The following is a 27562-nucleotide window of genomic DNA, read 5'->3' as shown; positions in this document are numbered from 1 at the left end:
AATTTCCTTTACACCTTTGTTGAAAATCAGTTCACCATAAGTATAAACATTTATTTCTGTACTCTCACTTCTATTCTAGTGATCTACATGTCTATCCTTTGCCAGCACCATATCATGATGATAAAAACTGAAGTAGTTTTATATTAAATTTTGAAACTGGAAAGTATAAGTTGTCCAGCTTTGCTTTTTTTTTGTCAAAATTGCTTTGGTATTCTCTATGAATTCTTTTTTTTTTTTCAAGATTTTATTTATTTATTTGTCAGAAAGAGAGAGGACACACAAGCAGGGGGAGCAGCAGGCTCCCTGCTGAGCAAGAAGCCCAATGTGTGGCTCAATCCCAGGACCCTGGGATCATGACTTGAGCCAAAGGCAGACACTCAACTGAGCCACACAGGCGCCCCTTAGAGCTAAAACTTTTCAAGGAAAACACAGTTGATTACCTTCAAGACGCTAGATTAGGCAAAAATTTCTTAGATATAACACCAAAAAAATCTGATAAACCAGACTTCACCAAAATTCAAGTCTTTTGTACTTCAAAAGACACCATTAAGAAAATTAAAAGACAAGCAACATGGGCGCCTGGGTGGCTCAGTTGGTTAAGGGACTGCCTTCGGCTCAGGTCATGATCCTGGAGTCCCAGGATCGAGTCCCGCATCCGGCTCCCTGCTCAGCAGGGAGTCTGCTCCCTCTGACCCTCCGCCCTCTCATGCTCTCTCTCATTCTCTCTGTCTCAAATAAATAAATAAAATCTTTAAAAAAAAAAAAAGACAAGCAACAGAGTGGGAGAAAATACTGCAAAATTTTATAAGGGACCTATATACAAAATAGTCAAAGAATCCTTTATATATGAGAAAACAAATAATCCAATCTCAAAAATGGGTAAAATTTTCAAAAATAAATTCCCATCAAAGAATATATATGAATGGCTAATAAGTATATAAAAAGATGTTCAATATCACTGGTTTAGGAAATGCAAATTAAAACTACAATAAGAAGCAATTTCACACCCACTAGGTGGCTATGATAATTTCTTTTTAATAGATGATAATAGGGATGTCTGGCTGGCTCAGTCAGTAGAGATGCTCTTGATCTTGGGGTAATGAGTTTGAGCCCTGTGTTGAGTAGAGATTACTTAAAAAAAAAAAAAGAAAAAGAAAATAGATGATAACAAATGTTGGCTAGGATGTGGAGAAACAGGCATCCTCACACTACTGGTAGGAATATAAAATGATGCAAACACTTTGGACAAAAGTCTAGAAGTCTCCTGTAAAAAGTTAAAAATAAATTTGCCAAATGACTGGGCAATTCTACTCTTAGGTATCTACCCAAAAGAAATGAAAACATACGCAAAGATTTACACATGAATTCTTTTAGCAGCATTATTCATATTCATAGTCAAAACCTGAAAAAAACTAAATGTCCAACAACTGATGAATGGAGAGACAAAATGTGGTATATCCATATAGTGGAATACTATTCATCAACAGAAAGAATAAATTACTAGTACATGCTTCAACATACATGAACCTCAAAAATATTTTGCTAAGTGAAAGAATGCCACCACAAGAAATCACATATTCTATGACTGATTTATATGAAATTTCCAGAAAAGGAAAATCTACGGAGACAGAAAAAATAGATTAATGTTGTCTGGGATAAGGGGGGTGGAATGAGGATTAACAGTTAATGGACATGAGGTTTCTTATTAGGGTGACAGAAATGTTCTAAAACTAATCAGTGGTGATGGCTACACAAAACTAAATTTACTAAAAAAAAATCACCAAATTATATACTTGAAATGGATGAATTACATGATAAACAAAGTATGCCTCAAAGCTATATATACACATACATACATATATATGAAAGTCAAATCAATAAATAACATCACAAAAACAACAGTGAAAACCAGAAAACAGTGGAATGAGATCTTAAACATAATGACCAAAATTACTGCTAATCCTGAATTTTATACCCAGCAAAATATGGTTAAAGAATTAACAAAATAAAACAACTTTGTCAAAACAATAAAACAGAGTGTGTCATCAACAGATAGTCTCTAGAAGAAATGGTCAAGAATAAACTACTAGGAGCAGGAATGTATTCCAGATATAAGATCTAACATGGAAGAAGCAACAGCAAATACACTGCCAAATAGGTATTTGTACACAAATATAAAATATAAAAAATAGTAACATAAAAGTCTCAGGGATTAAAAAGTATACAAAGCACAATAACAATGTGTCAGGAGGGGAAGAAATGGGGTTAAAAAGTTGTGAAATCTTTATATTATCCAAAAGGAGGTTAAAGGTACTGATTAATTTTAGGCTACGATCATTATGTTTATTATTATTTCTAGAATCAATAAATGAACAGAAACAGACTGTAGAACTTCTAAATTAGAGGAAAAATTGAAAAATTTTAAATTATCAATTGTATTACTCAGGAACATCCAGAGAAACAGAACTAAAACCAACAGAATGGATGTATATGTTGATTCATGAAATTATGGAGGCTGACAAGTCCCAAGAGCTGCAGTCAGTAAATTGCAGACCCAGGAGAGAGCTGATGGTGTAGTTCCAATCCAAGCCCACAGGCCTGAGAACCAGAAAAGCCAAGTCTATTTCTTGTCTGAAAGCCAGCCGGCTTAAGACCCAGGAAAAGCTAAATGTTTCAGTTCTATGCAGATCTTCAACAGGTTAGATGAGGCTCACCCATATTGGGAGGGCAATCTGTTTTACTCAGTCTACCAATTCATCCAGAAACACCCTCATGGACATACTCAGAATGTTTGACCAAAGAATGTTTGACCAAGTAGCTGGGTACCCTTCCAGCCCAGTGAAGTAGACACATAAAATTAATCATGATATCAATCCAAAGAAAGCAAGAAGGGAGAGTAAAATGGAAAACACATGTCAAATAGAAGATGTAAAGTAAAATAGCAAAGTCTACCATGTCAGTAAATACATTAAGTGTAAATAAATTTAAATTCCACTTGGAATCAGCTAGATGTCTAGGAGAAATAGATTAATTCAATCCACTCATTCACTAATATCTACTCTGTGTTATCTACTGTTTTAGGTACTTGGACATATCAATGAACAAAACAATCAGATTATAAAATAATAAATATTTTATATTCATTTTTGTCTATCTAGAATCTTTAAAAGACTGTGGTGATTTATAATTTAAAATATTGTTATACAACAGGTTAATTTAAAACTAAGGGAAGAGCTTAGCAACTAAATGAACAAACACAGGACATAATTACATGAGGAACCACAGATGAGAAAATTACTAAAAGTGAGTATTAATATTAACCATGAGCTTATGGGCAACCAAGACAAAAAGGGAAATGATATATTTTAATCATCTGGCAAAAGTTACATACACTATGAAAGACAGAAACCTTTATTAAATAAGCCCTAAATTACAACGAAAACATGGATCCTTATATATTAAGGAATATATAATTATATAGGTTGTCCCAAAAGATCCAGTAGCCTTGCTAAGTTTCATACAAAGACAAGCTGAGTAGGGTAAGAAAAAACTACTGGCTTCAGATTCAAACAGCATCTGAATAAAGTCTGAATCCTGTTCCATCACTTACTGCTTGTATAACCATGGGAAAGTCACTCTCTGAACAAGGGTTTCCTGATCTCTGAACATGGGTTTCCGGATCTCTAAAACAGAACTATGATTGAAGGAATTAGACGTTTCATAAAGTATCTAGCATAAGTAAGTTCTTAACTTTAAAAGAATATTTATTATAATGACACATAATCAATAAACAAAAGGTCAATGTAAATTACGTAAACAATGATAGACTAGAGTTTCTACTTCTAGATTAAAGGACATGGTGCTTTATTTTTTTTATTACCATATAATTATTTTTAATGTCCAACATTTGTAATACAAGGCCAGAGCTTTCTCTCCAACTCAAGTTTATAGATTTTTGATTGGCTTGTGAGGCCAATAGGGATATTTCTTCTTGTTTAATTTGGTTTCTGGGAAGATTTCATTCAGGTCCTCAATGATCATCTGATCAAATGGAATTATGTTCTTCATCTTCTCCAGCTCGTTCTTCATATTCCTCAATGCTGGCCTTTGAGAGAGACAGAAACTCAACACAACTTTTCACATCATCTTTTTGTTCAGCATGTACCTGAACAGTATATTTATCCTCTGGTACAGGAAACTTCCGGGCATTAAACTTTTTCTCAAAGTCATCTACCAAGCCAGGCTTCACCACACTGGCTTTGTAGTAAGTCCAGTCGGTAACAGGTGGATTCTCAGGGAGAGCAGCCAATATGGAGGTTAGGGTCTCATTATGGGATTTCAGGGAGTTAGGAAGGCCCTTCTGGTTGTGGGGTATGATCTCCCCAAAAGCTACCCAATCAATGGCCTTTAGAGCAAGTTTTCGCCCAGCTATCTTGAGATCCTTCACCAACCCTGGTGGCCCAGCAGGACATGGTGCCTTAAAAATAGTCAATTCCACAATACCAATGAACTAAAACATGAAAAATTTCCAAAACTGTTCTTGGAAATCTCTAAAGAACAGTATCAAAGTAATATGAATTATTTAATTAAAGAGAAAGTTGACAATTTTAGACCTTGAGATAGAAGGTTTATGTAATAAAAGTTTACATAAGGCAAGCCAGTAAAATTGGGCTCTTATTAAATGGGTTTGTCTTTGGGTTAAAAACCACTTTTTGTCTCTTTCCTAAGCATTAACAATAATCAGTATACATGAAAGTAGAGTCCATTTGTAGTTTTGCATGCTGTTCTTTTCCAATACTAGCACTTAAAGAACATTCAATTAATAATTCTTAATAAGCAAATGGCTATCAGCTACTATCTCTGGAATTGAAAGTTTTCACTTCAAGGAAGTTGCCCAATATGTTCTGTGGCAACAGTCTGATAGCTTGACCCCAGGCATTTTTGTGAATTATGACATAAATATTTTTTTAAAAGGCCAATTGTGATGTTTAATTTTATATGTCAACTTGGTTATACTTTATATAGTACCCAGTTATTTAACAAAACACTAATCCATGTGTTGTTATGAAAGTATTCTGTAGATGTTGCTACCATCTACCATCAGTTGACTTTAAAGAACAGACATTATCCTCAAAAATATGGGTGTGCCTCATCTCATAATTTGAAGGCTTTAAGAGCAAAACCTGATGGTTGTGGACAAGAAGATATTCTGCCTCCAGCCTGTAGCATTATCTCCTAGGTTTCCAGCCTGCCCTGCAGAATTTAGACTTGCCAGTCCACACAAGTGGGTGAGCCACTTTCTTAAAATAGATCATAAATATACATGTGTATATGTATATGGTATATGTATCTTATTGGTTCTGTTTCTCTGGGGAACCCTGACTGATCCGCCAACAAAAGTGAATGATGTTTTTTGAGGCTTTAAAGTACTAAGAAGACATCAAAAGTAGAACACACCAAATGATACTATATATTGCTTTCAACCTTTAGTTTCAACTAGAACAAAATGCTTTTTCTTTGATATCAATCCTAGATTACAGATCCCAACCAACATATATCACATTTAACATTCATGTCCTTTGAGCCTTTTTGCATAATAACATAGAGATTTCTCAGAATCAAAACTATGTATCATTAAATCCAATTAAAAAGAGATTCTAAAACAGAATTCTTTAAAGATTATCCATAACATCAACAACATAGACAACTGAAATCATATAGAATGTACTTATGCCATATTAGTAATAAAAACTAAGATAGCATAATTGTGTACTCCATACCTATAAATCTGTAGTTCCACCTGTTAGCATATGCCTAAGGAAGAGAAAGAGCTTATCAAATCCAGTCAAATGAAGGATTTAACCAAAAATACCCAATACTTTTTACTTATTTATTTATCTTTAAAGATTTTATTTTTAAGTAATCTCTACACCCAACACGGGGCTTGAACTCACAATCCCGAGATCAAGAGTTGCATGCTCTATCAACTGAGCCAGCCAGGTGCACCTCCAATACTATTTAAAAACTCACTTCATATCACCAAAATAGAAAATATCATTTTTAGCATAAAAACTAGAATAGGTACACCAATGTAATGTTGATATTGAGAAATGCAGTATATTTATGTAACCTGAGACACGTGGACCATGTTACAAAAGTGCTCATTTTATTGTCATGTATATTTTGCGGGGTAAGGGAGGGAGAATAAATATCAAGTGTTAAAAGTATAAACTGTGGAACACAAGCCTTTGGCTGATTTTATTTATCCTGGACATTTTAACCCCTTTATACACTTACTGAGAAAGACAAATACCAGAAATTCCTTCTTGAATATTTTCCTTCAGTTTTTCCATAATCTCCAGATACTCCCATTCCCTCTCACAATGATTATCCTAATGCTAAACTGTTCAAAGGAAGCAATTAAGGGAAGCAATCAGGTTGTACATCACAAAATGGAGACAATCTAGCAATTTCTTTTATTTAAACATAAAAAAATGATCAAAAAAATTCAGTACATTTCTGTGGCCTGAAAGCCTATTTTTTGTCTCCTCCTTTCTACCCTTGTCTTCTTCTATTCCCAAGTCCTATTGCCTGGTCACAGCAACAAAAGCCCATTTTATCATATATTACCACCTCAATCCATGTGAAGAAATAATGCTGCTCCAAACGTACAGCTATGTCGAAGAAGTAAAAAGCATCAAGCCAGCCTGGAAAATGGCAGCATTTTATGACCCCAGTTTAGTTTATGGTCATTTCACAAAATCTACTGAAGTTATAAAAGACTTAAAGTTTTTTCTGTAATTAATAAATTGATCCTCTGTCTCTCCATTTCTAATTCCTTAATTCCAATTCTACCAGGATGGTTTATATGCTAAAAACATCTATGGAGGATTAATATTTTGGTCATAATTTTTAAATCGATGTAATAATTGATTATATATATAATTCATTGCCTAATCAGAAATAAAATTTTAATCCCATAAAAGATGTTTAATAGCAATTTTATAGTTAAAATAATTAATGGTTAGGGGATTAAAAATTAAATTTTAAGGTGGCTAAAGCATAAATTCAAAAACTTTAGACAATTTTAAAGAGAACAAAACATTAAAAAGCTTATAATCGTGTTTCTAAAATTATGTGTAATTACACATTGCTATTCTACATTTTCATATAAATTAATAAAGTAGATCGATATCATTCAAAAAAATTTTTGTAAAACATTTTTAAAGACAATGTAAGGGCAATAAAATAATTTTTACAACTGAATAGCCATAAAACAATTTTTAGTTATAATATAAAGAAATCTTGCTCATAAAAGAAAACAAAGAAAGTAAGTTAAAGCCACTGGAATGCTGAAATACTAAGTACTCTCCTTTTACATAGGGAAAAAGTATGGCAGTACAATTCTGTGACTGTTATATATGTAAAGCTTCCACTAACTTTGATGATTTTGTCTTCATAAGAAACAAAGAATTGCTTTTACCTATGTAAAAAATTACATATGTAATTTTTTTTTTTAGTAAGAGGACCTCATAACACTGTTAAACAAATGACTCTACATTCCCATGCCTGACAATTTTCAACGAAGGAACCTCACTTTTGCTAAGGCAATGATTGAATTCTGCACAGGATTCTCAAATTTTGAATATATCACATTAAGAAACACCCATTGTATTTTCAATTGCTTGAGTGGATGGGATTAAAGCAAATGCAGTTGTACTACAGGAATTTTCTGCCACTCAACTGCCAGTGAAGTAATGCATATAGGATTATTATTAAGTCAAAAGAGAAGAGAATGCATTTGAAAGCAGAATTTACCCCCCTGATTAAGTTTTACGAATGGAAAGATCAAGATTCAGGTCACTATGGACCCTTTTCCCAACTCAAAAAGAGACCCTCTTTATTAATAACCATTAAAATGTTCCACATTTTAAAGTATGTAACATCATGGCCTCATTACAAATTAGGTATTTAGGAAAAACTACATTCCCTTCAAAGAAAAATGTTAAAAATATACAATTCCTTCATCACTCATTTTTCAATACTAAGGAAAGATATGCAACTATTTTTGTAACCTAGGCTCAAGCAACTGCCCAAGAAGCCTACAGAACTGATATCAATAGGAGTTTTATGCCTAACGGAAAATCAGTCTACAGATTTATCTTAATCTGAAAAATAACGTCATCACTGTGAATTCCACCTTGAGATACAAAAGTAGGGATTACATTGTGTTGTTAAAATGTTAGCAACTGCATTTCATTTTTTGAAAAGACAGTATAGTTTTCTTAAAATAAAGAGTTGATTATATCTCTTATCACTGTTATAAGAATTTGATATATCACAAAGCATAAGAGTTACAGCATGTGCCAACTATCAACCAGAAAAAATGAACCTGATTCATAATTCACTTTGAGAATGTCTAGTTAGTCAATCAAGTGATTTGTAATCATGAAGAATGCCAGAAATGTAGTGAATAATGAGCTAGTGTAAAATCCCTGGATTTTTTTAGTATTCTTATTTCATTATGTGACTTTTATTGCCATTTTTGATCACTGTTTCTCAGCAGCACACATATTTACTTACAAGTTTCTGACTATTAAATAGGCTTAAAGGATATACAACTTGAATGACCAGAGTATTTAATGTCTTCCTACAAAATTAAAAGTCTTACTGTTTAGAGCTTGAGCAAAGAAATTTAATTCTGTTCAAACCCCTTGACACTCCCCTAATAATATAAATTATTTAGTGACTATGCTATTTCAACATAGCAAATTTTAATTCAGTATATTTTCTTAAGTTGTTTCTATATAGCCTAAAACAAAGAAACTCACTTAACAGAATATAGTTAATATCAGAAGCCTTAAGCTTCCTTTTACTATCTTCATAGTATAATATTTCCTTAGTTAAAACTAATGTAAGCTGATGGACAAAGAACATTTGACCTCAAATAAACAAAATATAAACCAACTTGAAGTTTGGCATATTACTAAAGGAGTAATATGATACATGAGTGTTTTTCTTTGTTTTTCTTTTTTTAAGATTTTATTTATTTATTTGTCAGAGAGAGAGCACAAGCAGGGGGAGTGGCAGGCAGAGCAGGGCAACGGGAGAAACAGCCTCCCTCCCGACCAAGGAGCCCGACACAGGACCTAATCCCAGGACCCTGGGATCATGACCCGAGCCGAAGGTAGACGCTTAATTGACTGAGCCACCCAGGCGTCCCCATTAGTGTTTTTCTAAATGTAAAACCACTAACCTATGTTAGAATTTGTCATTCTGATAATACTGGCCATTATAACCTTTTTAATCAGGATTCCATAACATAAGAGTTACAGTTGCAAAGCAAATGGAACTTTAAGTGTAATAACAAGTAGGTTCATTCCTTGATGTTTTTTTCATTATTTTTCAAGCAGAAGGGTCCTTTTCCAACTTTAGACTGATTATAACACCAAAGCACATGTGGATCTCCTTAAAGGAAGTGATAGAGTCTTTAAGTCAAGACCTATATTATTAAAATATATTATTCATGAAAAAATTCAAACATTGAAATTTTGTGGGTAAATTTCAATAATAAATGGTTAGTTGTTCAAGATAACAAAACTCCAGACATACACTATACTGACTGTAAGAAGCTAGTATGACTACCATCAGACCTCAGGAAAGATACTGTTTTTAACACTGAATTTTTCCTGATAAGTGTAGTAGCACTCCACATTGGAAGGCACATTATCACCATTATCATACCAACTGTGAGGATAATCTTTTCTTTCCTTTATAATTTAACCATTTGTTTATTCATCCATTTAACAAGTGCTTATTAAGCATCTATATGTACCAGGTATTATGCTAAAAACTGGGGACATAAAAATGAATTAGACACATAGCCTTTGTACTTGCCATTAAGAAATCTACAGTCTATCTACAGTCTAGTTAGAAAAAGACATATAAATACATAAGTGCAATAAAATATAAAGGTATATAAATATAAAATATAAGGTTCTAGAATAGAAGTATACACTAGAAAGGCTCAAAGAAGATAAGGTTCAATGTCAGTAGTTAGGAAAGGTCAGTAGTTAGGAAAGCCTTAAAGAGAAACAAACCTGAATCTTGAATGAAAAGTTGGTACTCAACAGGAACAGAGAAAAGATCATAATGGTAAGAAGAAAAGTATTAATGAAGACAAAAGTGCTGAATACCTAATCATGATAGGATAACTACAAGGTATTCAGGGTTTTTTGGGGGGGGAGGGGGATAAGATTTAATTATTTATTTAAGAGAGAGAGCAAGCATGAGAGCATGAGGGGGTGTGGGAGAGGGAGAGAGAGAATCTCAAGCAGACTCCCTGCTGAGTGTGGAATACCAGCCCCGATCTCACAACCCTGAGATCATGACCTGAGCCAAAATCAAGAGTCAGCCCCTTAAACAACTGAGTTATCCAAGCACCCCCAAGCTATTCATTTTAACTGAGGTAGACATGTAAGGAGTACACAAGACACTGGTTGGTAAGGAAGAGGACTGCTGGAGGTAAGCTTGAAGCAATATGCAATGGCCCACTAACAAAAGACCTTGCATGTATGCTAAAGACAACACAATCTGCATCCTAAAGTCCTTCAATGGTTTCTGTCTGTAAAAAAAAAAAGAAAAGAAAAAAAAATCCATAATGTCTACACAATTTAGGCAGTTAGCTTTCCTCAACAACTGTCAAACTAACATTTCACAATTTATTACACATCTGTGAGAGAACTAATATCATTTTAGCCTATCTGTTTTATATGCATATGTAAATAATCCCCCAGAACAAGGGTCTCAGCCTCTAGCAAACTTATATATTAAACAGCAATTCTACCACCTGAAGAGTGGGGCAGACACTAAAGATTCACCAAGTTTTCCCAAGGAAGCATCATGCAGCATACACACACAACATTAAGTATACGTAATATACTGACAGATTGTCAAAAGTTATGTCCACATAGGGGCGCCTGGGTGGCACAGTGGGATGAGCACCCGACTCTTGGTTTCAGCTCAGATTGTGATCTCAGGGTTGTGAGATCAAGCCCCATGTGGAGCTCTACCTTTAGCACGGAGTCGGCCTGAGACTATCTCTGCCCCTCCCCTGCCCTGCCCCAGCAAGCATGTGCTCTAACATAAATCAATAAATCTTTTTTTAAAATGTTATGTTCACATAAAGTCACAAAAGCAAATGTTTCAGTCAGATACATTTTGGTGTACCTCAGTCAGTACTACAAAATCACTGTGAACTAGGCTGACTGCCTCAAAAGTGAAGCAGCCCATTCTCAAGTTGCACATGTAAACCTTTCATGCAGCTTAACACCACACTTATAAACAGGAGCTTTGAACAGAAGCTCTGAGGTCACATAGTTGAAATCCTGGGTCAGTCACTGGTCAGTGCAAATTATTGAACTCTGAGTCTTAGTTTCCTTGTCTATAAACCTGGGATAATCATTCCTACCCCACATAACTGTTACAAAGACATAATGATATAAAAAGCACTCAGAATAGAGCTGAGTAAATTATTAATTTTAACTAATTTTACTAATTTAATTAATAACAATTATATATAATAATTATAATTATTAAATATTTAACAAGTAGTATTTATAATAACTACAATATAAATTATTCTAGTTAAGACAAACTCAAGTTTAGACACTAAATAACTTTGACTTGCACTATAATGTTAAATTTCCAGTCTAACCCAACTGAAAATGTTTGAGGTAGGCTTAACGTGAAAATAATAATACTGAGACAAATCATCTTAAAATAATGTTTTCAAGAAACAAGATTTTTAAAAACACACTGAGTTATGGGGTGCTTGGGTGGATCAGTTGGTTAAGCGTCTGCCTTCAGCTCAGGTCATGATCCCAGAATCCCAGGATCAAGCCCCGCATTGGGCTCACCGCTCAGTGGGGAGTCTGCTTCTCCCTCTGTCCCTCCCCCTGCTTGTGCTCTCTCACTCTCTCTCTCTCAAATAAATAAAATCCTTAAAAAAAAAAAAAACCCACACTGAGTTATACTTAATAATTACTTATAAGGCATGGGAAGAGAAAGCCCAATCTTACTACAGAAATATTTGAGCCTTTTTGAGGAAAAAAAAAATTGTACAATCAAACTTTTTCATTGAATATAGTGCCATCTTATTCCTTTTTTTTATTTCATGGCCTCTTACAAGCCATTTAGTATAGATGGTAAGGCTGGTTATAATGGAACATCATACCTGTAAAGATCCTCTCCCTACAGTTAGACCTTTCTTTTGAAGTCAGTGAGCATCAGCCCCACCAGTCTTTGACCTTGGGATTTGTTTATGCCTCAAAAGAAGAAAAATTAAAAGATAATGATAACATTTAAAAAAGAGGGTTACTAGTAAAGCAAGACTGTAAAAGAAAATGGACTTTGACAACCTGACAATGGAGATAATTCAAATGAAAACAACTTGAATAAAGAGGGCCAAAGCAACATCAGCTACTGTATCAAGTTACTTATATATAATGTTATACAAACACACACACATATATATACACATATTTCATGGTTAGGTAGGGCTGGGTCAAGTCACAAATGTAATGAGTAAAGTAAAATGAAGTGATGATTAATAAATATGCACTAAATGATATTGAACTGAACTACGGATTGCTATTAGATACCCTACTACTTCTTGTAATAATATTAAACATGTATAGTCATCCACTATATCTCTGGGACAGCAAGCCTGTGGCAAGCATTAACATTGGCTACCATTTCAAAGACCAAATAATGTATTTGAAAACAGAAGAGTATCTTTACATTGACACTGCAGTTATATGAAATTTCCTGAAATTCGTAATATATTTTAAAATAAATATGTAACATGTGATTCTGATCTAGCCAATATTCAAATAAAAGTCATGAATTATAACTTAGCTAGCATGTATTATATGGAAATCATAACAGAGGTGAGAAAGAATAACTAAATTGGGGTGTGTGGCTGGCTCACTTGGGAGAGCATGTGACTCTTGACCTCAGGGTCATGAGTTCGAGCCCCACATTGGGTGTAGTGATTACTTAAAAATAAATAAACATTTAAAAGAAAGGAAGGGAGAGACCCAAACTACTTTTACGTATATTCATAAACACCAAATTATTACTTCCATTTCTTTTCATTGTCAGGTTGATTTCTGTGTGAATCTTTACACTCAAATAATAAAGCATGACAGCTCAACATCCCATAAAACAAAGTTCAAACCAAACTGTTGTTTGATAACCCTGAAAACATCAAATAACACTAGCATGATCTTCCCTGTGTGAAGATGACACTAACTCACCTTCAACAGAGATGAGCTTCAAGTTGTTTTTCCACAATGGAGATGAACTTGTTCATCTGGCCAACTCTCTTGCCAAAGCTCCCTGGTGAACAACACCTTACATCTGCAAGATGAGTGTTACCAGTGGTCACAGAAAATAAAAAATAAAATAATTAATATACAAATGAAACCTATGCCTTGGTCCCAAATCACTGTTTTAATGAACTAAAAATAAGGTCAAGAAATATATAAATGTTATAATACTTACATGCAAAACTGTAAGTGTATTTACTCTGATATATCACTATATTCTATATATCACTGACCTAAAAATACAAATAGAGCCTGACCTCTATCCCTAAGTAAAAATGTTCTCAGCTATCTTACCTAAAACAAAGATTGCTTCTGACATATAAAATCAAAAGTGTATAATGAAAATGCTCAAAACATGAAAGCATGCCAACTTTATATCCCTCATCAACAGTAGCAATAACTGAGGAAATTAAGGAATATTTTTGTTAATGTTAGCAACATTCTCAATAACATTAATGCAGCATGACTACAGCCAAAATTACTTTGACATTTCCCAGAATTCTGAAAAATACTTCTATTTTTTATGAAAAAAATACTTTCGTTACTAGCTACAGTGTTTATTCATGTTAATACAGACAGAGGTTTGTGCTTAAATATTCCTGATATGGAATTTTATCGATTGCCAGTTGAATCTGGTTAAACATTACCTGAAGATACAGTTTTTAAGTAGAAGTAAAGTTGATGTTATATGCTTCTTTATCATTTAAGGAAATAAAAATTAGATTAATATCTATTAAAAATCAGTAAGGAACTATTTACAACTAGATACAATTCAAACAAAATCACAAAGCTAAGTATCTATGATAAGTAAGGCACTCACTATTCAGGGGTTCTGTGAGCAGGTATAAGAATAACAAGGCATTATCAACAATCTCAAAGAAATCACAATATCAGTTTAATTGAAACATTCCACTTTCAGTTCTACATAATTGTTTACTCTAAGAAACAGTTAAATTCTAACCTAGACCTCTGCTAGAACAGGAAGGATGAAGTAGAAAAGCATAGCATCATACCAGAGCATGGTAGCTACCACAGGGATGAGGCTCTGGGGCTCCTCTTTCAAGGGAATATAAAGAAGTTCCAACAGAAATGTTGAGAACATCTGCTACAACCCATGATGTAGGCCCACTGCCACCTGTAAACAAATAAACTTTGTTAATTTAAAGGCACTATACAAATGTTTCCAGTCACAATTCTGTTTTAATGGGTTATTCTTCTTAACAACTCTTCACTATATTTCTTACCATAATTCCCTAACAACTCACCAAAATTGGAAGTCCTCCATTAGGCTGCAAACTCTTAAAGGTCCTCTTCATTTTAGTTTCCCAATTCCACAATGCCCAGCAGAGCAACTTACAAATTGTAAATGCTTAGTAACTGTTTGATAAGTTGAAATGAACTAGTCAACTTACTCCCTTACCTGTCACTCCAAAAATTATCACTTATTCTAGCTATATTCACTATTACTGGCAGAATAGTATTAGATGAAAAGACAAGATTATTTATTCAGCAAACATTTTCCTCAAACATCGACTAGGTACCATGCTAAGTGCTACAGATACTAGTATAAATAACACATGATCCTTGCCCATTCATAACTCAGTCTATTAAGAAAGATAAAGATGCTGGAATATGACTATACATTAGAAAAAATTAGGAATTATTAATTTTTTAAGTGTGCTCATGGTATTGTGATTATGTAAGAGAACATAAGATTATGTTCTTATTGGGAGATGTGTGTTATAATATTTATGGATGAAGTAGCACAAGATGTGTACCTTACTTTCCAAGTGGATCAAACTAAATCTGTGTGTGTGTATATATATGTAAATATACATATACATTTATATTTATAACTGTTGACTCTAAATGGTGGAAATATGGGTGTTAATGTTACTTTTTCTGGTATTTAAAATTTTTCACAATAAAAGTGTAGACAAATGAAAAAAAAGAAAGATAAAGACGGTGTACTCTGAAAACTATAGAACACTGATGAAAGTAATTGAAGATGACACAAAGAAATGGAAAGACATTCTATGCTCATGGATTGGAAGAACAAATATTGCTAAATGTCTGTATTACTCAAAGGAATCTACACATTTAATGCAATCCCTATCAAAATACCACCAGCATTTTTCACCAAGCTCGAACAAACATTCCTAAAATTTGTACAGAACCACAAAAGACCCCAGATAGCCAAAGCAATCTTGAAAAAGAAAAGCAAAGTTGGAGGCATCACAATTCAAGTTATATTACAAAGCTGTAGTGATCAAGACACTTTGGTACTGGCACAAAAACAGACACATTGATCAATGGATCAGAATAGAGAACCCAGAAATGGACCCTCAACTCTATGGTCAACTAATCTTCAACAAAGCAGAAAAGAATATCCAATGGGAAAAAGTCTCTTCAACAAATGGTTGGACAGCAACATGCAGAAGAATGAAACTGGACCACTTTCATACACCATACACAAAAATAAATTCAAAATGGATTAAAGACCTAAATGTGAGACAGGAAACCATCAAAATCCTATAGAACACAGGCAGCAACCTCTTTGACATTGGGTGTAGCAACTTCTTACTAGATACATCTTCTGAGGCAAGGGAAACAAAAGCAAAAGTGAACTATTGGGACTTCATTAAGATAAAAAAAACTTCTGCACAGTGAAGAAAACAACCAACAGAACTAAAAGGCAACCTTTGGAATGGGAGAAGATATTTGCAAATGACATATCTGATAAAGGATTAGTAAACAAAATCTATAAAGAACTTATCAAACTCGGGGCGCCTGGGTGGCTCAGTTGGTTAAGCATCTGCCTTCGGCTCACGTCATGATCTCAGGATCTTGGGATCAAGCCCCGCTTCGGGCTCCCTGCTCAGAGCGGGGAGTCTGCTTCTCCCTCCGCCTGCCACAGGCCCTGCTTGTGTGCTCTTTCTCTGTCAAATAAATAAATAAAATCTTCAAAGAAAAAAAAAAAGAACTTACCAAATTCAATACCCAAAGAACAAATAATCCAGTTAAGAAATGGGTAGAAGACATGAACAGACATTTCTCCAAAGAAGACATACAGATGGCTAACAGACACATGAAAGGATGTTCAACATCACTCATCATCAGGGAAATACAAATCAAAACTACAAAGAGATACCACCTCACACCTGTCAGAATGGCTAAAATGAACAACATAGGAAACAACAGACACTGGCGAGATGCAGAAAGGGGAACTGTCTTACACTGTTGGTGGGAATACAAACTGGTGCAGCCACTCTGGAAAACAGTATGGAGGTTCCTCAAAAAGTTAAAAATAGAGCTATCCTACAACCCAACAATTGCATTACTAGGTATTTACCCAAAGGATATAAAAATACTGATTTGAAGAAACAAATCTACCCCAATGTTTACAGCAGCATTATCAACAGCAGCCAGATTATGGAAAGAGCCCAACTGTCCACTGACTGATAAATGGATAAAAAAGTTGTGGCATATGTATACAATGGAGTATTACTCAGCCATCAAAAAGAATGAAATCTTACCATTTGCAACAATGTGGATGGAACTAGAATGTATTATGCTAAGTAAAATAAGTCAGAGAAAGACAAATACAATATGATTTTACTCATGTGGAATTTAAGAAATGAAACAGATGAAGATAAGGGGGGAAAAAGAGAGGCAAACCATAAAACAGACTCTTAACCATAAAGAATAAACAGAGTTGCTGGAGGGAAGGTGGGTAGGGGATGAGTTAAATGGGTGATGGGTATTAAGGAGGGTACTCGTTGTGATAAGTGCTGGGTGTTATAGGTAAGTGATGAATCACTAAATTCTACTCCTGAAACTAATATTACACTCTATGTTAACAACTAAAATTTAAATAAAAACTTAAAAAAAAAAAAACAAGAAAGATAAAGATGGAAATTAGTCACTAGGATTCCCTGTAATCAATTTATAGCAAGTTTTCCAGAAAGTGCTACAGGTAATAAAAGAAAAGGAAAACTGGCTTAGAATAAAGGCTTTAGAGAGGAAATGTCATGTGAAATAAATTAGCAGCTGCTGGACAGACAGACAAAAAGAAAAAAGGCATTCTTAATGGAGGGGAGAGGTAAAAATTATAGAGGTTCAAAAGGGTACACAATATTCTAAGAACTTCAGGAAGCTTTTTGGAGAGTAGCAAATGAGAAGAAAGAGGCATGAGAAAGTTCACAAAGATGCCTATTATGCTAAAAAGCTGGACCTCTGTCTGACTGAAGGAGGTAAGCCAGGAGAGTGATGTAATCATTAAAAAGATCCTGGCAGTAGTGTGAAAGACGGGAGGAAGGACAAGACTAAGGCGAAGGACCTAAATCGCATGAAGACAAAACTGTCTTGACCTAATGGTTTATGGAATTATGGTGACCCGATTCATCATCAATGATCATTAGGTCTATTACTCCATGGGTCTCAAATTCAGATAGATATTTAGAGACTCCAGGTGCTGATTTATTTTAGAAAACTGTTTATATGGTATAATCTCAATCAAAAATCATGGCAGGAATTTCATAAGAATTATATCAAGATGTCAAAATATTAATAACAAGTAGCTCTGGGTAGTGGGGATATAGGTCATATTTTTCTTCTTGTTAATTATATATTTCAAATTTTCTACAGGGTAAAATTAAAAATAAATCCTACAGCAATTCCTTGAAACTTAAAAGTTAAAACTGGCATTAACCCTACAGGGCCAGAGATTCCTTCACAACATAACTGACCCAAAGCCTCCCTTCACCACCATGGCCCACTATACATAAAATACTCATTCCTACATCAGAACCTAAACCTATGTCCTCTGTTTCTGTAGCATCCTCTTGTTCTGAACGTCTATCTAAATCCCAACTTCATACCACAAGATATACTGATTTTGTATATTATCAAAAGCTCATTATATGCCCCGTACATTGTGACACTCGATCGTATCATTTACTGAAAGCCTTTCTAAATAGTTCTCCAGTCTGTTCTTCCAACAGTTTTTTTACAAGAATATTAGAGCAAAATCAGTCCTATTCCAAAACAAATATTCAGACATTACTCATTTATGGGTATCCGTGCATGTAATTACACCAATGAATTGATCAACTGCAAATTTATGTATATAACCACTACCAGAGTTTTCAAATCTATCATCTCAGAAAAAAACTGCCTACTGTTAATGAGTTGAATTGTGTCCCCTCAAAAATATACCAAAGTCCTAACTTTCAGTACCTGCAAATGTGACCTTACTTGGAAAGAGGGTCATTGCAGATGTTCAAGTTAAGATGAGGTCATTAGGGTAGGCTCTAATCCAATATGACTGGTGTGTTTATAAAGGAAAATTTGGACATAGAGAGGTCAGCACACACAGAGGGAGGTCACCACATGAAGATGAAGGCAGGGATCAGAATGATGCATCTATAAGCCAAGGTACACCAAAGATTCCAATAAACCACCATAAGCTGAGAGAGAGGCATGTAATAGATTATATTCCTCACAGCCACTGGAAGGAACCAACCATGACGACACCTTGATCTTGGACTTCCAGCCTCAGAACTAGGCAACAATAAATGTCTGTTGCTTAAGCTACCCCTTTTGTAGTACTTTGGTACAGCAGCCCTAGCAAAATAACACACCTACTAAGGGAAACCATGATTTTTTTCCCCCTGGAAGTCACTAAGGACAAAAACATTCTGAAGAAAGACTGCAAATCAGAAATAATAAACTTTCTTGCTATTCACTTTTCAATCTGCTAGCAAAGGTGGTATTTTTTTTTAAGATTTTATTTATTTGAGAGAGAGAGAATGAGAGAGAGCACATGAGAGGGGGGAGGGTCAGAGGGAGAAGCAGACTCCCCGCCGAGCAGGGAGCCCGATGCGGGACTCGATCCCGGGACTCCAGGATCATGACCTGAGCCGAAGGCAGTCGCTTAACCAACTGAGCCACCCAGGCGCCCGCAAAGGTGGTATTTAATAGCTAAGCCAACCTAGTGCCAAAAAATTCTAAGGATAGAGTTTCATCTAGATAGTACCATTTACACATACAACAGCACATAATCAAACAGAGAGAATATTATCCTATAGCTACTGGGACATGAAAATAACATGAAATTATATAGATTTCCTTTGTTTTGTATAAGAGTTGCTCTATGCTTTTTTACGTGCCTGTGAGAATACAGTTTGACCCTATAACCAAAAGGTAATATAATCAGTTACTTGGTAAGAAGCAGTGAAATCAGCATAGATCAGGAGTGGGCTCTGGAGTGACACATACTTCATGTCAAATCCTTGCTGTGTTACTCACCTTCTATGTGACTTGACTGAGCAAGTTACTTGACCACATTTGAGCCTCAAATTCTTCACCAGTAAAATGAGAATTTTATATCCTATATAAACTGATTAAATAATATATGAAATATGCTTAGCATATAATAAGAAGGTTTTACTATTTATATAAAAAGTAAAATTCATAAATTAAGGATTTTTTACACTTCTCTTGGGTAGGATAACTATTAGGCAAGTTTATATAAGAACAAAACTCTCCATCATACACACTATATATAAAAATATAGCCTTTGGCTAGTTCCTTACTATAAAATGCAGGACCTTTTGGAATTTTAAAACTATTTGTCAAAATTCAAAACACAGGGACGCCTGGGTGGCTCAGTCAGTTAAGCATCTGACCAGCTCAGGTCATGATCCCAGGGTCTTGGGATTGAGTCCCGCATCAGGCTCCTTGCTCAGCAGGGAGCCTGCTTCTCTCTCTCCCATTCCCCCTGCTTGTGCTTGCATGCTCTCTCTCTCTCTCTGACAAATAAATAAATAAAATCTTTAAAAAAATAAAAAATTCAAAACACATCTAAATTTATTAATATTGGAACTAAAATATAAATAGGATCTTGGTGACTTTTGGCTCTGTAACAGACATCAGTCAGTATGTTGCTTTCAAAGCTCTATAATACCACTCCCTTATTCTAGTTCTAGCCAGTCCAAAACAACTACCTTTACAACTTAGACTGACATGAGACTGAGTCTAATAGTATAGCCTAATACAATGTAATCCTCGACCAGATATTACTGATATGTTTTTGTCTTTTTTTAAATATAAATCTTATAAAATACACATCTCAAAAATGTAACTAAACAAAAAGGGACTTATTTTGGAATTTGTATATTTGTTTTGAGAAATGTATAAATAATGCAAAACCCAATCAATCCCCCAAATTCAAAAGGACCTTGTTATCTCATGAGAACACTCTACACAAAATACAAATTATACTTTGACTGTTTATTGCAATACTTATAAACTGAAACTTATACCTATATAAAGAGATAGAAGAAACTACATAATTAAGTCCAAAAAGATTGTAACTATTATACAGAGAATAGGAGTATTTTTGTTAACCTTTTTATCAAAAACCTCTATCTACATTGGTCAAATTTGTTAGCAAATATATCAACAACCCACTTCTCCTTGTGTGACAGGCAAATGGTAATTATTTTCAGCATCTTTTAATAAACTTTGGTGAGCTATAAAAACATGTTCATGTGTAATGCTATAAAAACAGGTTCAATCCTAAAATTCAATGATAATTACCATCAAAGCTAATGGGGAGTCAAGACCAAACAGGTATTTTTCTAAATATTTATGAAAACATGTTTTGCCTTCATACTTAGTGTAGTTCCTAATTTTAATTTAAATGTACTTTGTTAGTTCAGTTTTTAAAAAATGAACCTGCTTCTTGCTAAAAAGCAGCACAAAGGCCGCTTTTCAGAAACACTGTTACACAATTATTTTTTATTTACAGAGAGGTAATTAGATTGGCATACTTAAACAAGATAGAGTACTAGGAAAAATTCTTACATCTTATATTCTTTTTTTTAAGAAACTGATTAAGGGGCATGTGGGTGGCTCAATCCATTAAGCGTCTGCCTTCGGCTCAGGTCATGATCCCAGGGTCCTGGGATCAAGCCCAGCATTGGGCTCCTTGCTCAGTGGAGAGGCTGCTTCACCCTCTCCTACTGCCCCTCCCCCCACACCTCTTGCTCTCTCTCTCTCTCTCTCTCACTTCCTCTCTCTCAAATAAATAAATCTTTAAAAAAAACTGATTTAAAGTTAGTAAATGCCACATCCTATTTATTCAAGATGCTACATTAATATCATTTTGACTGATCCTAAATTATAATTTTTTAAAGATTTTATTTATTTGTTTGAGAGAGTGTGAGAATGAAAGAGCACAAGCAAGGGGAGCATCAGATGGAGTGGCAGAGGGAGTGGGAGAGGGAGCAGGGAACCTGACACAGGGCTCTATGCCAGGACCCTGGGATCATGACCTAAGCCAAAGGCAGACACTTAACTGACTGAGCCACCCAGGCACCCCAAGCCCAAGTTATAATTCTAAGAAGTTTTTCAAAAGGTAAATAACTGCAATGGAAAACTAAATATATTTTCTTTTTCTCTTGAAGTCTTCAGGTAGGAATATTTTAAAAATCATAAATATATTAGGAAAATATAATCTGTTAAATTATTGGCAAAAGACCATATCAGTAATTATCCCATAGCAATGACTATGCTTTTATCTGTCTCATATGCAGTAAGCATGACAAGAACTCAGTAAGTGTTAACTATACCTCAAGAACAATATGCACAACAGTAACAAAATTCTCATAAGAATCAAATAATGAGAAAATCGTAAACAGCTGGGATTTCTAAACAGGCCATGAACAAAATTTTACAACATGCAAATCTAACATTAGTAGAAGAAAATTCTACCCTTTTACACACAGAAAAATTCCGAGATCACATCAGGAAATTATGTATCGGCTCTGTCAATAGAAAATACATAGCCAACGTTAGTTTTGAAATAATCTCAACATGGTCTAAAGTGAAGTCATTAAGGACTGAGTAGAAACAGTGCAGATATTTAAGCACCTATAATCCTGGTAAAATATATGGCAAAAATACACTATATACATATATACATACACACAAACACACACTTTTCTTTTTAACCATATTCAGATGTTTCAGTAAACAACACATCACCTTTCTTAAAAGAGCTATATAACTAAGAGAGTAAAATAATATACATGGGCTATAGATTGTTGTGTCTCACTGGGGTCTCTCTGGTTTTAGCATTGCTGGTCTGGTGGTTAAGATTCCATATTCTCACCACTACTGCCCAGATTCATATTATGACCAGGGAGAAAATAAGTTAGCCAGGGGCTAGTTTCCCCTACCCACACCTTTTCTGTTGAGTTCCACCTACCTGCTAGAGCAACAAGGGGAAATTTAACCAGTGTAGAAAATTCCTTATATTACACATTACAGATGTTCACCAGAACCTTCAACTAGACAAGAAATGCCTTTGAAATATTTACAAAGGCAGGCAGGCAGGCAGACAGACACACAGACACACACACAGCTTTCTCTCCAGACAGAAATGCTACAGAAATGAAAGAAATCATATTTAGTGAGTGTGAGCAAATAAAGCAATGCTAAATAAAAGGTGTACCGAATGTTGATATCTGATCACACTGGGTCTCTCCTCCCCAAACTAATATGCTAGGGAAAAATTCCTACTAGAAGCTGCTGAATACATAAGATAATTGACCTAAAATAGAGAAAAATGTGTTACCTGGTTTGCTTGTTAAAACACAACTACCTTGAGAATATTTATAGCACTGACAAAGCTACTATTAGCAGCTTCATCTTCCCTTAAAAAAATGATTACTACTATCACAAGTTTCTTAGTATGTATTTATAGAAGGAAGCAAATAATTTATTAAACAAAGTTTTTGGTCTTGAGGCAACACATTTGGGAAAAGACAGTTTTACAATAGGATACATTAACTCCATCTCTAGTTATATTGGTATTTTTTCATAGGAGAGGCATGGCACTGTGTGAATATTATGACTCAAGCTTACTCATCTCAACTAAGAATGAATTAAATTTGTTAGAGTAAAAACCTGAAAGAGAACGTACATGCATGTAATTCTAGGTTGCCATTTTTAGAATAGGGTTTTTCTCCAAAGAGATTTTAAAAACATGTTTCCACATTATTCTATTTGTGCTATCCTCACTTTAGTGTTCTGGTAAGTTGGTTGCTAAATAGAAACAAGAAACAAACTCATTTTCAAATACAAAATTATTTGTGATTTGACCATAGTATAAGCTACAAAAAAAAAAAAGAAGCAATTTGTCAAAATCTTGACTGCCAAAATATATTGAAAAATAGATACACGTACATGTAAAGAGACATTTAAATTTATGCCCATCCCTATTGTCCTGATCCAGTTATCATGAGAGATCAGAAAACTGACTACATGGTAAGAAACCTATAGAAAGCTTCATTGTACCCAAACTATCATTTTTTCCAGGAAAGTCCAGAAAATAAAGAAGAAAACTACAGGCTCTGCAGGAAACATAGTCTCCTCATTCTATAAGTAGCTTTCAGGCTGATAAGGCTTCAATGTTTTTCCCTACAGAAAAAAAAAAAAATTTTTTCTAAAAGTCTCTCCTGCACACAACAATCACAAAGTTAAACAAGCCTGTAAATGGTCTTTAATCACAGGCTACCAAAGGGGTCAGTCAGCCAGTACCCAAAGATGACAATGTGTACTGAAGAAAAGAGTGCTTTGAATCGAAGTCAGAACTGAGCTTTATTCCTGGCTCTGGATTTACTATATGGTCTTGGGTAAGTTACTTAAACTTCTCTGAGCCTTTGTCTTTTGTTATATTTTATTTCATATGGAAAATAAGAGGTAATCAAAAAACTTTAATTATGGCTAGATGGACATCAAAGAACATGTGGATCTATACACAACTTACAGATGAGGACAGTAAATCAGAGAAACATGACCATTCACAGGTGATTAGACTAAAAAGGTTCCAACAGCCTTCATAGGTCCAACATTTTAAATTTATTTAAAAGGACAAATCACTACATCAAGTTTTTTGACATGTTAAAGAAAATACGTAAAAGAAAAACATACAAAAAAGATAATCATCAAATTTAGGATGCTGATCATCTCTTCAAGAAGCCTTAAGGGAGGGTGCCTGGGCAGCTCAATCGGTTAAGCGTCTGCCTTCAGCTCAGGTCATGATCCCGAGGGCCTGGAATCGAGCCCCATGTCAAGCCCCACATCGGGCTCCCTGCTCAGTGGGGAGCCTGCTTCTCCCTCTCCTCTGCCATGCCTCCCACCCCACTTGTGCTCTGTGGCTCTGTCTCTCTGTCAAATAAATAAATAAAATCTTTAAAAAAAAAAGAAGTCTTAAGGGAATATGATCACAGGAAGAGGTTCAATTGCACTGGTAACATTTTATTTCTCAAATTGAGTCTGGAGTACAGGGCTGTTTATTTTTCTTTATATACCACATTTTGTCTGAAATACTTTCTAATCATTTTTTTAAGTAACCACTAAAACATCTTTAACCAAAAGCTGAATGAAATAAATGAAAACATTTCTCTGGAATATTAAAGGTCAATGGAAATAGTGCATGGGTTTCAAACATTCTCCTGCTGAGCTTAAAAGGTAAATATGACTATGCTCCCCTAATATACACACACAAAAAAAGAGCACTAGGCTGTAAATATATTTATATATGTGTGAGTATACACACACACACACACACACACACACATATAAAACTATTTCCAATTTCCGGCTTAGTAAAATATTAAAAGTACACAAACAGCACAAAACACAAAATGAACTCTGTTATTAGTAGCATGATTAAGCCACTTAAGAATATTGAGGTACCTAATAATTTGTACTCTAAACATCTGCCTAAGAAAAATACTTTGAAGAGTCACATTGATAGCCTAGAGTTTAATCTTCAGGGTTCTTTGTCTATACTGAAACTACAGTGATTTACCTAAAGTAACCAAAGGCCTTTCTAAACCTCTACATGGAACCTACCTGTAAAAACTAAGTGCCTCTGAAATCTCTGAAATTTTCCAACAAGAAAGTATAGGTCATTCAGCAAAATATATTTACTGTATACTACCATAAAAGCTATTTAATTGTTATCATTATGATGCAGATATATAATGGAAACAGATGTTCCTTTTTCCTTTCAGCAAAGCACAGGAAGAGCATAAACTTGCTGATATTGCATGGACTACTATCATAGCACAATAGAGGAAAAAAAGACATTAGCACATGACAATATTAGTTTTTACTACACAACTAATTGCATAAAAAGTATAACTTGAGATCATTAAATCAATATAATTTTCAGCACTACAGAAGGGAAACAAATAGATTTGTATAACCAGCCTATTTCACATCTGCAGTTGAGAAAATACTTCTGAGAGACTAAGTATATGCAAAATGCTGCCACTACTTTCAGAAGACAAGGAAAGAGTGTTGTTCTGTTTTCTTTGCTTGTGTAACATAAATGAGAATGCTGCTGCCTCTACAGAGACATTTTTTAAACAGTACCAGTATAAACTGGAAAAACCTTTCTGGAAAACAATCTGGCAATTGATATCAAGAACCTTAAAAAAACAGTCTATACCCTCATCCAAGCAAATTCTTTTGTAATAATGTATTGTAAGGAAATAACCACAGGGATGAGTAAGATTTATTTAAAATGTCATTCATCATAACTTTATTTACAATAATGGAAAGTTAGAAATCTAACTCTCCAATAGAACAATGATTAATTAAAGTATACATGTTAAAACATTAAACAGTCAATATAAATGACTTTAATAATAATTTCAATTATACAGGAAATTTTTCACTGTATAATGCCAACTGAAAAAGCAGGATACAAAGTGGTATCTATCTATATATGTATAAATAAAACATGTAAATGCTTGGAGGAAAAAGGCTTAGAGAAAATGTACAAAATGTCATTTTTAATTTTGGAAATTATTATGAGCAAATACCAGTCCTTTAGTCACAAAGTTATATTTTCTTCAAACAATTAAACAATTCTCTTTCTATCCTCTAATACTCTATGTCCTTGTCCAAAGTTTCTAAAAATTCTTTGCATCAAATAATCCTATAAATATTTATGAGTAAATTGACTTAAAGTTATGTTGCCATATTATTTGATCCTAAAATCTGGCATATAAAGAAGTGTTTGTCAATCACATAAACAACACATTTTTTCCTGAGTTAAATATTTAAGATACTTACAAATTTGAGAAAATGTTTATGGTACAAATATTATAAATGCTTACTTAGGAACTATTAATATGATATGCTTTAAGTCACCAAGCCAAAGAAATTTTTCAATTCAAACTACTTCTAAACCAGATAAAGTAGCCTATTAATTGCTCTTCCCAATATGCCAATAAAAAGTTTGCCAAAGCTCTTATTAGGATTCCTGGTTTCATGATTCTATTTTTACAAAAAGGAGCTGATTTGTCTTAGGCTATTACTGTCTATTACTTCTAGAAGTCTTGAGGAAAGGTGGGAAGCAGCAAATTCTGGCAATCTGCCTAAAGAGAAATCAATGAAACAAATTAATCCTTCGCAGGCTGCAATGACACAGTAATCCATCATTCAGAGCTGCTTTTATATACCAAATCAGAGAGCAAAGAGCCCTAGGGGACATCACAGACAACAACTTACACCAACACTGGGAAAATACTGAAGAATCAGTTTATTTAAAGAGGATAGATTTCAGTTGATTGCCTATTTCATCAAATAAAGATTTTTTCTTTCAAAGTGTAGTGAACCCAAGGCCCAATGACTTTATATTCAGAATACAGTACCACAAATATGCTAGCTGACATCAAAAGGGGATGAATGTTTTTAAATAATTAGCATCATTAATCAGTATAAACAAATACCTGGCTAGAGTAATATTACTTTTTCCATTGAAATTCCAGCTCTTAAACACATTCCTTGTTTTCAGTAGGGACTAACTTTAAAATTCAGCCACTAATCTACAACTTAACTGACCAATTCCTGGTAAACCGCATATGAACTATTTTTTTCACACATAAAATGTAACCATTCACAATATGCGTAACTTTCTAAGTAGTCTGTTAGGTTTAAAGACTTGAAAATTTTAATTTCATCTCTAGCCACATAAGTTTCAACAGCAAATCAGATTATAAATAACTTGTTTTGAAATAATAAACAGTTCTTTAGCTTTTAATTATCATCGGCAATGCTGAAAGATAAAATCAAAAGTGGTTTCT

At 34.2% G+C, this 27562-nt stretch overlaps 1 long non-coding RNA gene across 9 annotated transcripts in view; it reads right to left on the bottom strand.

Annotated features, from left to right (window-relative positions):
• The window catches only part of LOC115940170 (uncharacterized), a 136898-nt gene that overhangs the window by 95674 nt on the left and 13662 nt on the right, over positions 1 to 27562 (bottom strand). For 6 of the 9 annotated variants that reach the window (XR_014147059.1, XR_014147058.1, XR_014147061.1 and 3 more), the window contains 3 exons: positions 22170 to 22222; positions 14405 to 14526; positions 13320 to 13422 (listed from right to left, as the gene is read on the bottom strand). This is a non-coding gene — a long non-coding RNA (uncharacterized LOC115940170). Of the gene's footprint in view, positions 1 to 5780; positions 5815 to 12235; positions 12327 to 13319; positions 13423 to 14404; positions 14527 to 22169; positions 22223 to 27562 lie in introns of all 9 variants that reach the window. The other 3 variants (XR_014147060.1, XR_014147062.1, XR_014147064.1) reach the window with 3 other exon arrangements.

The sequence above is a fragment of the Leptonychotes weddellii genome, chromosome 7 (genome assembly GCF_054177405.1).
Source record: "Leptonychotes weddellii isolate Sample4059 chromosome 7, ASM5417740v2, whole genome shotgun sequence".
NCBI lineage: Eukaryota > Metazoa > Chordata > Mammalia > Carnivora > Phocidae > Leptonychotes > Leptonychotes weddellii.
This window is presented reverse-complemented; position numbering and strand designations above follow the sequence as displayed.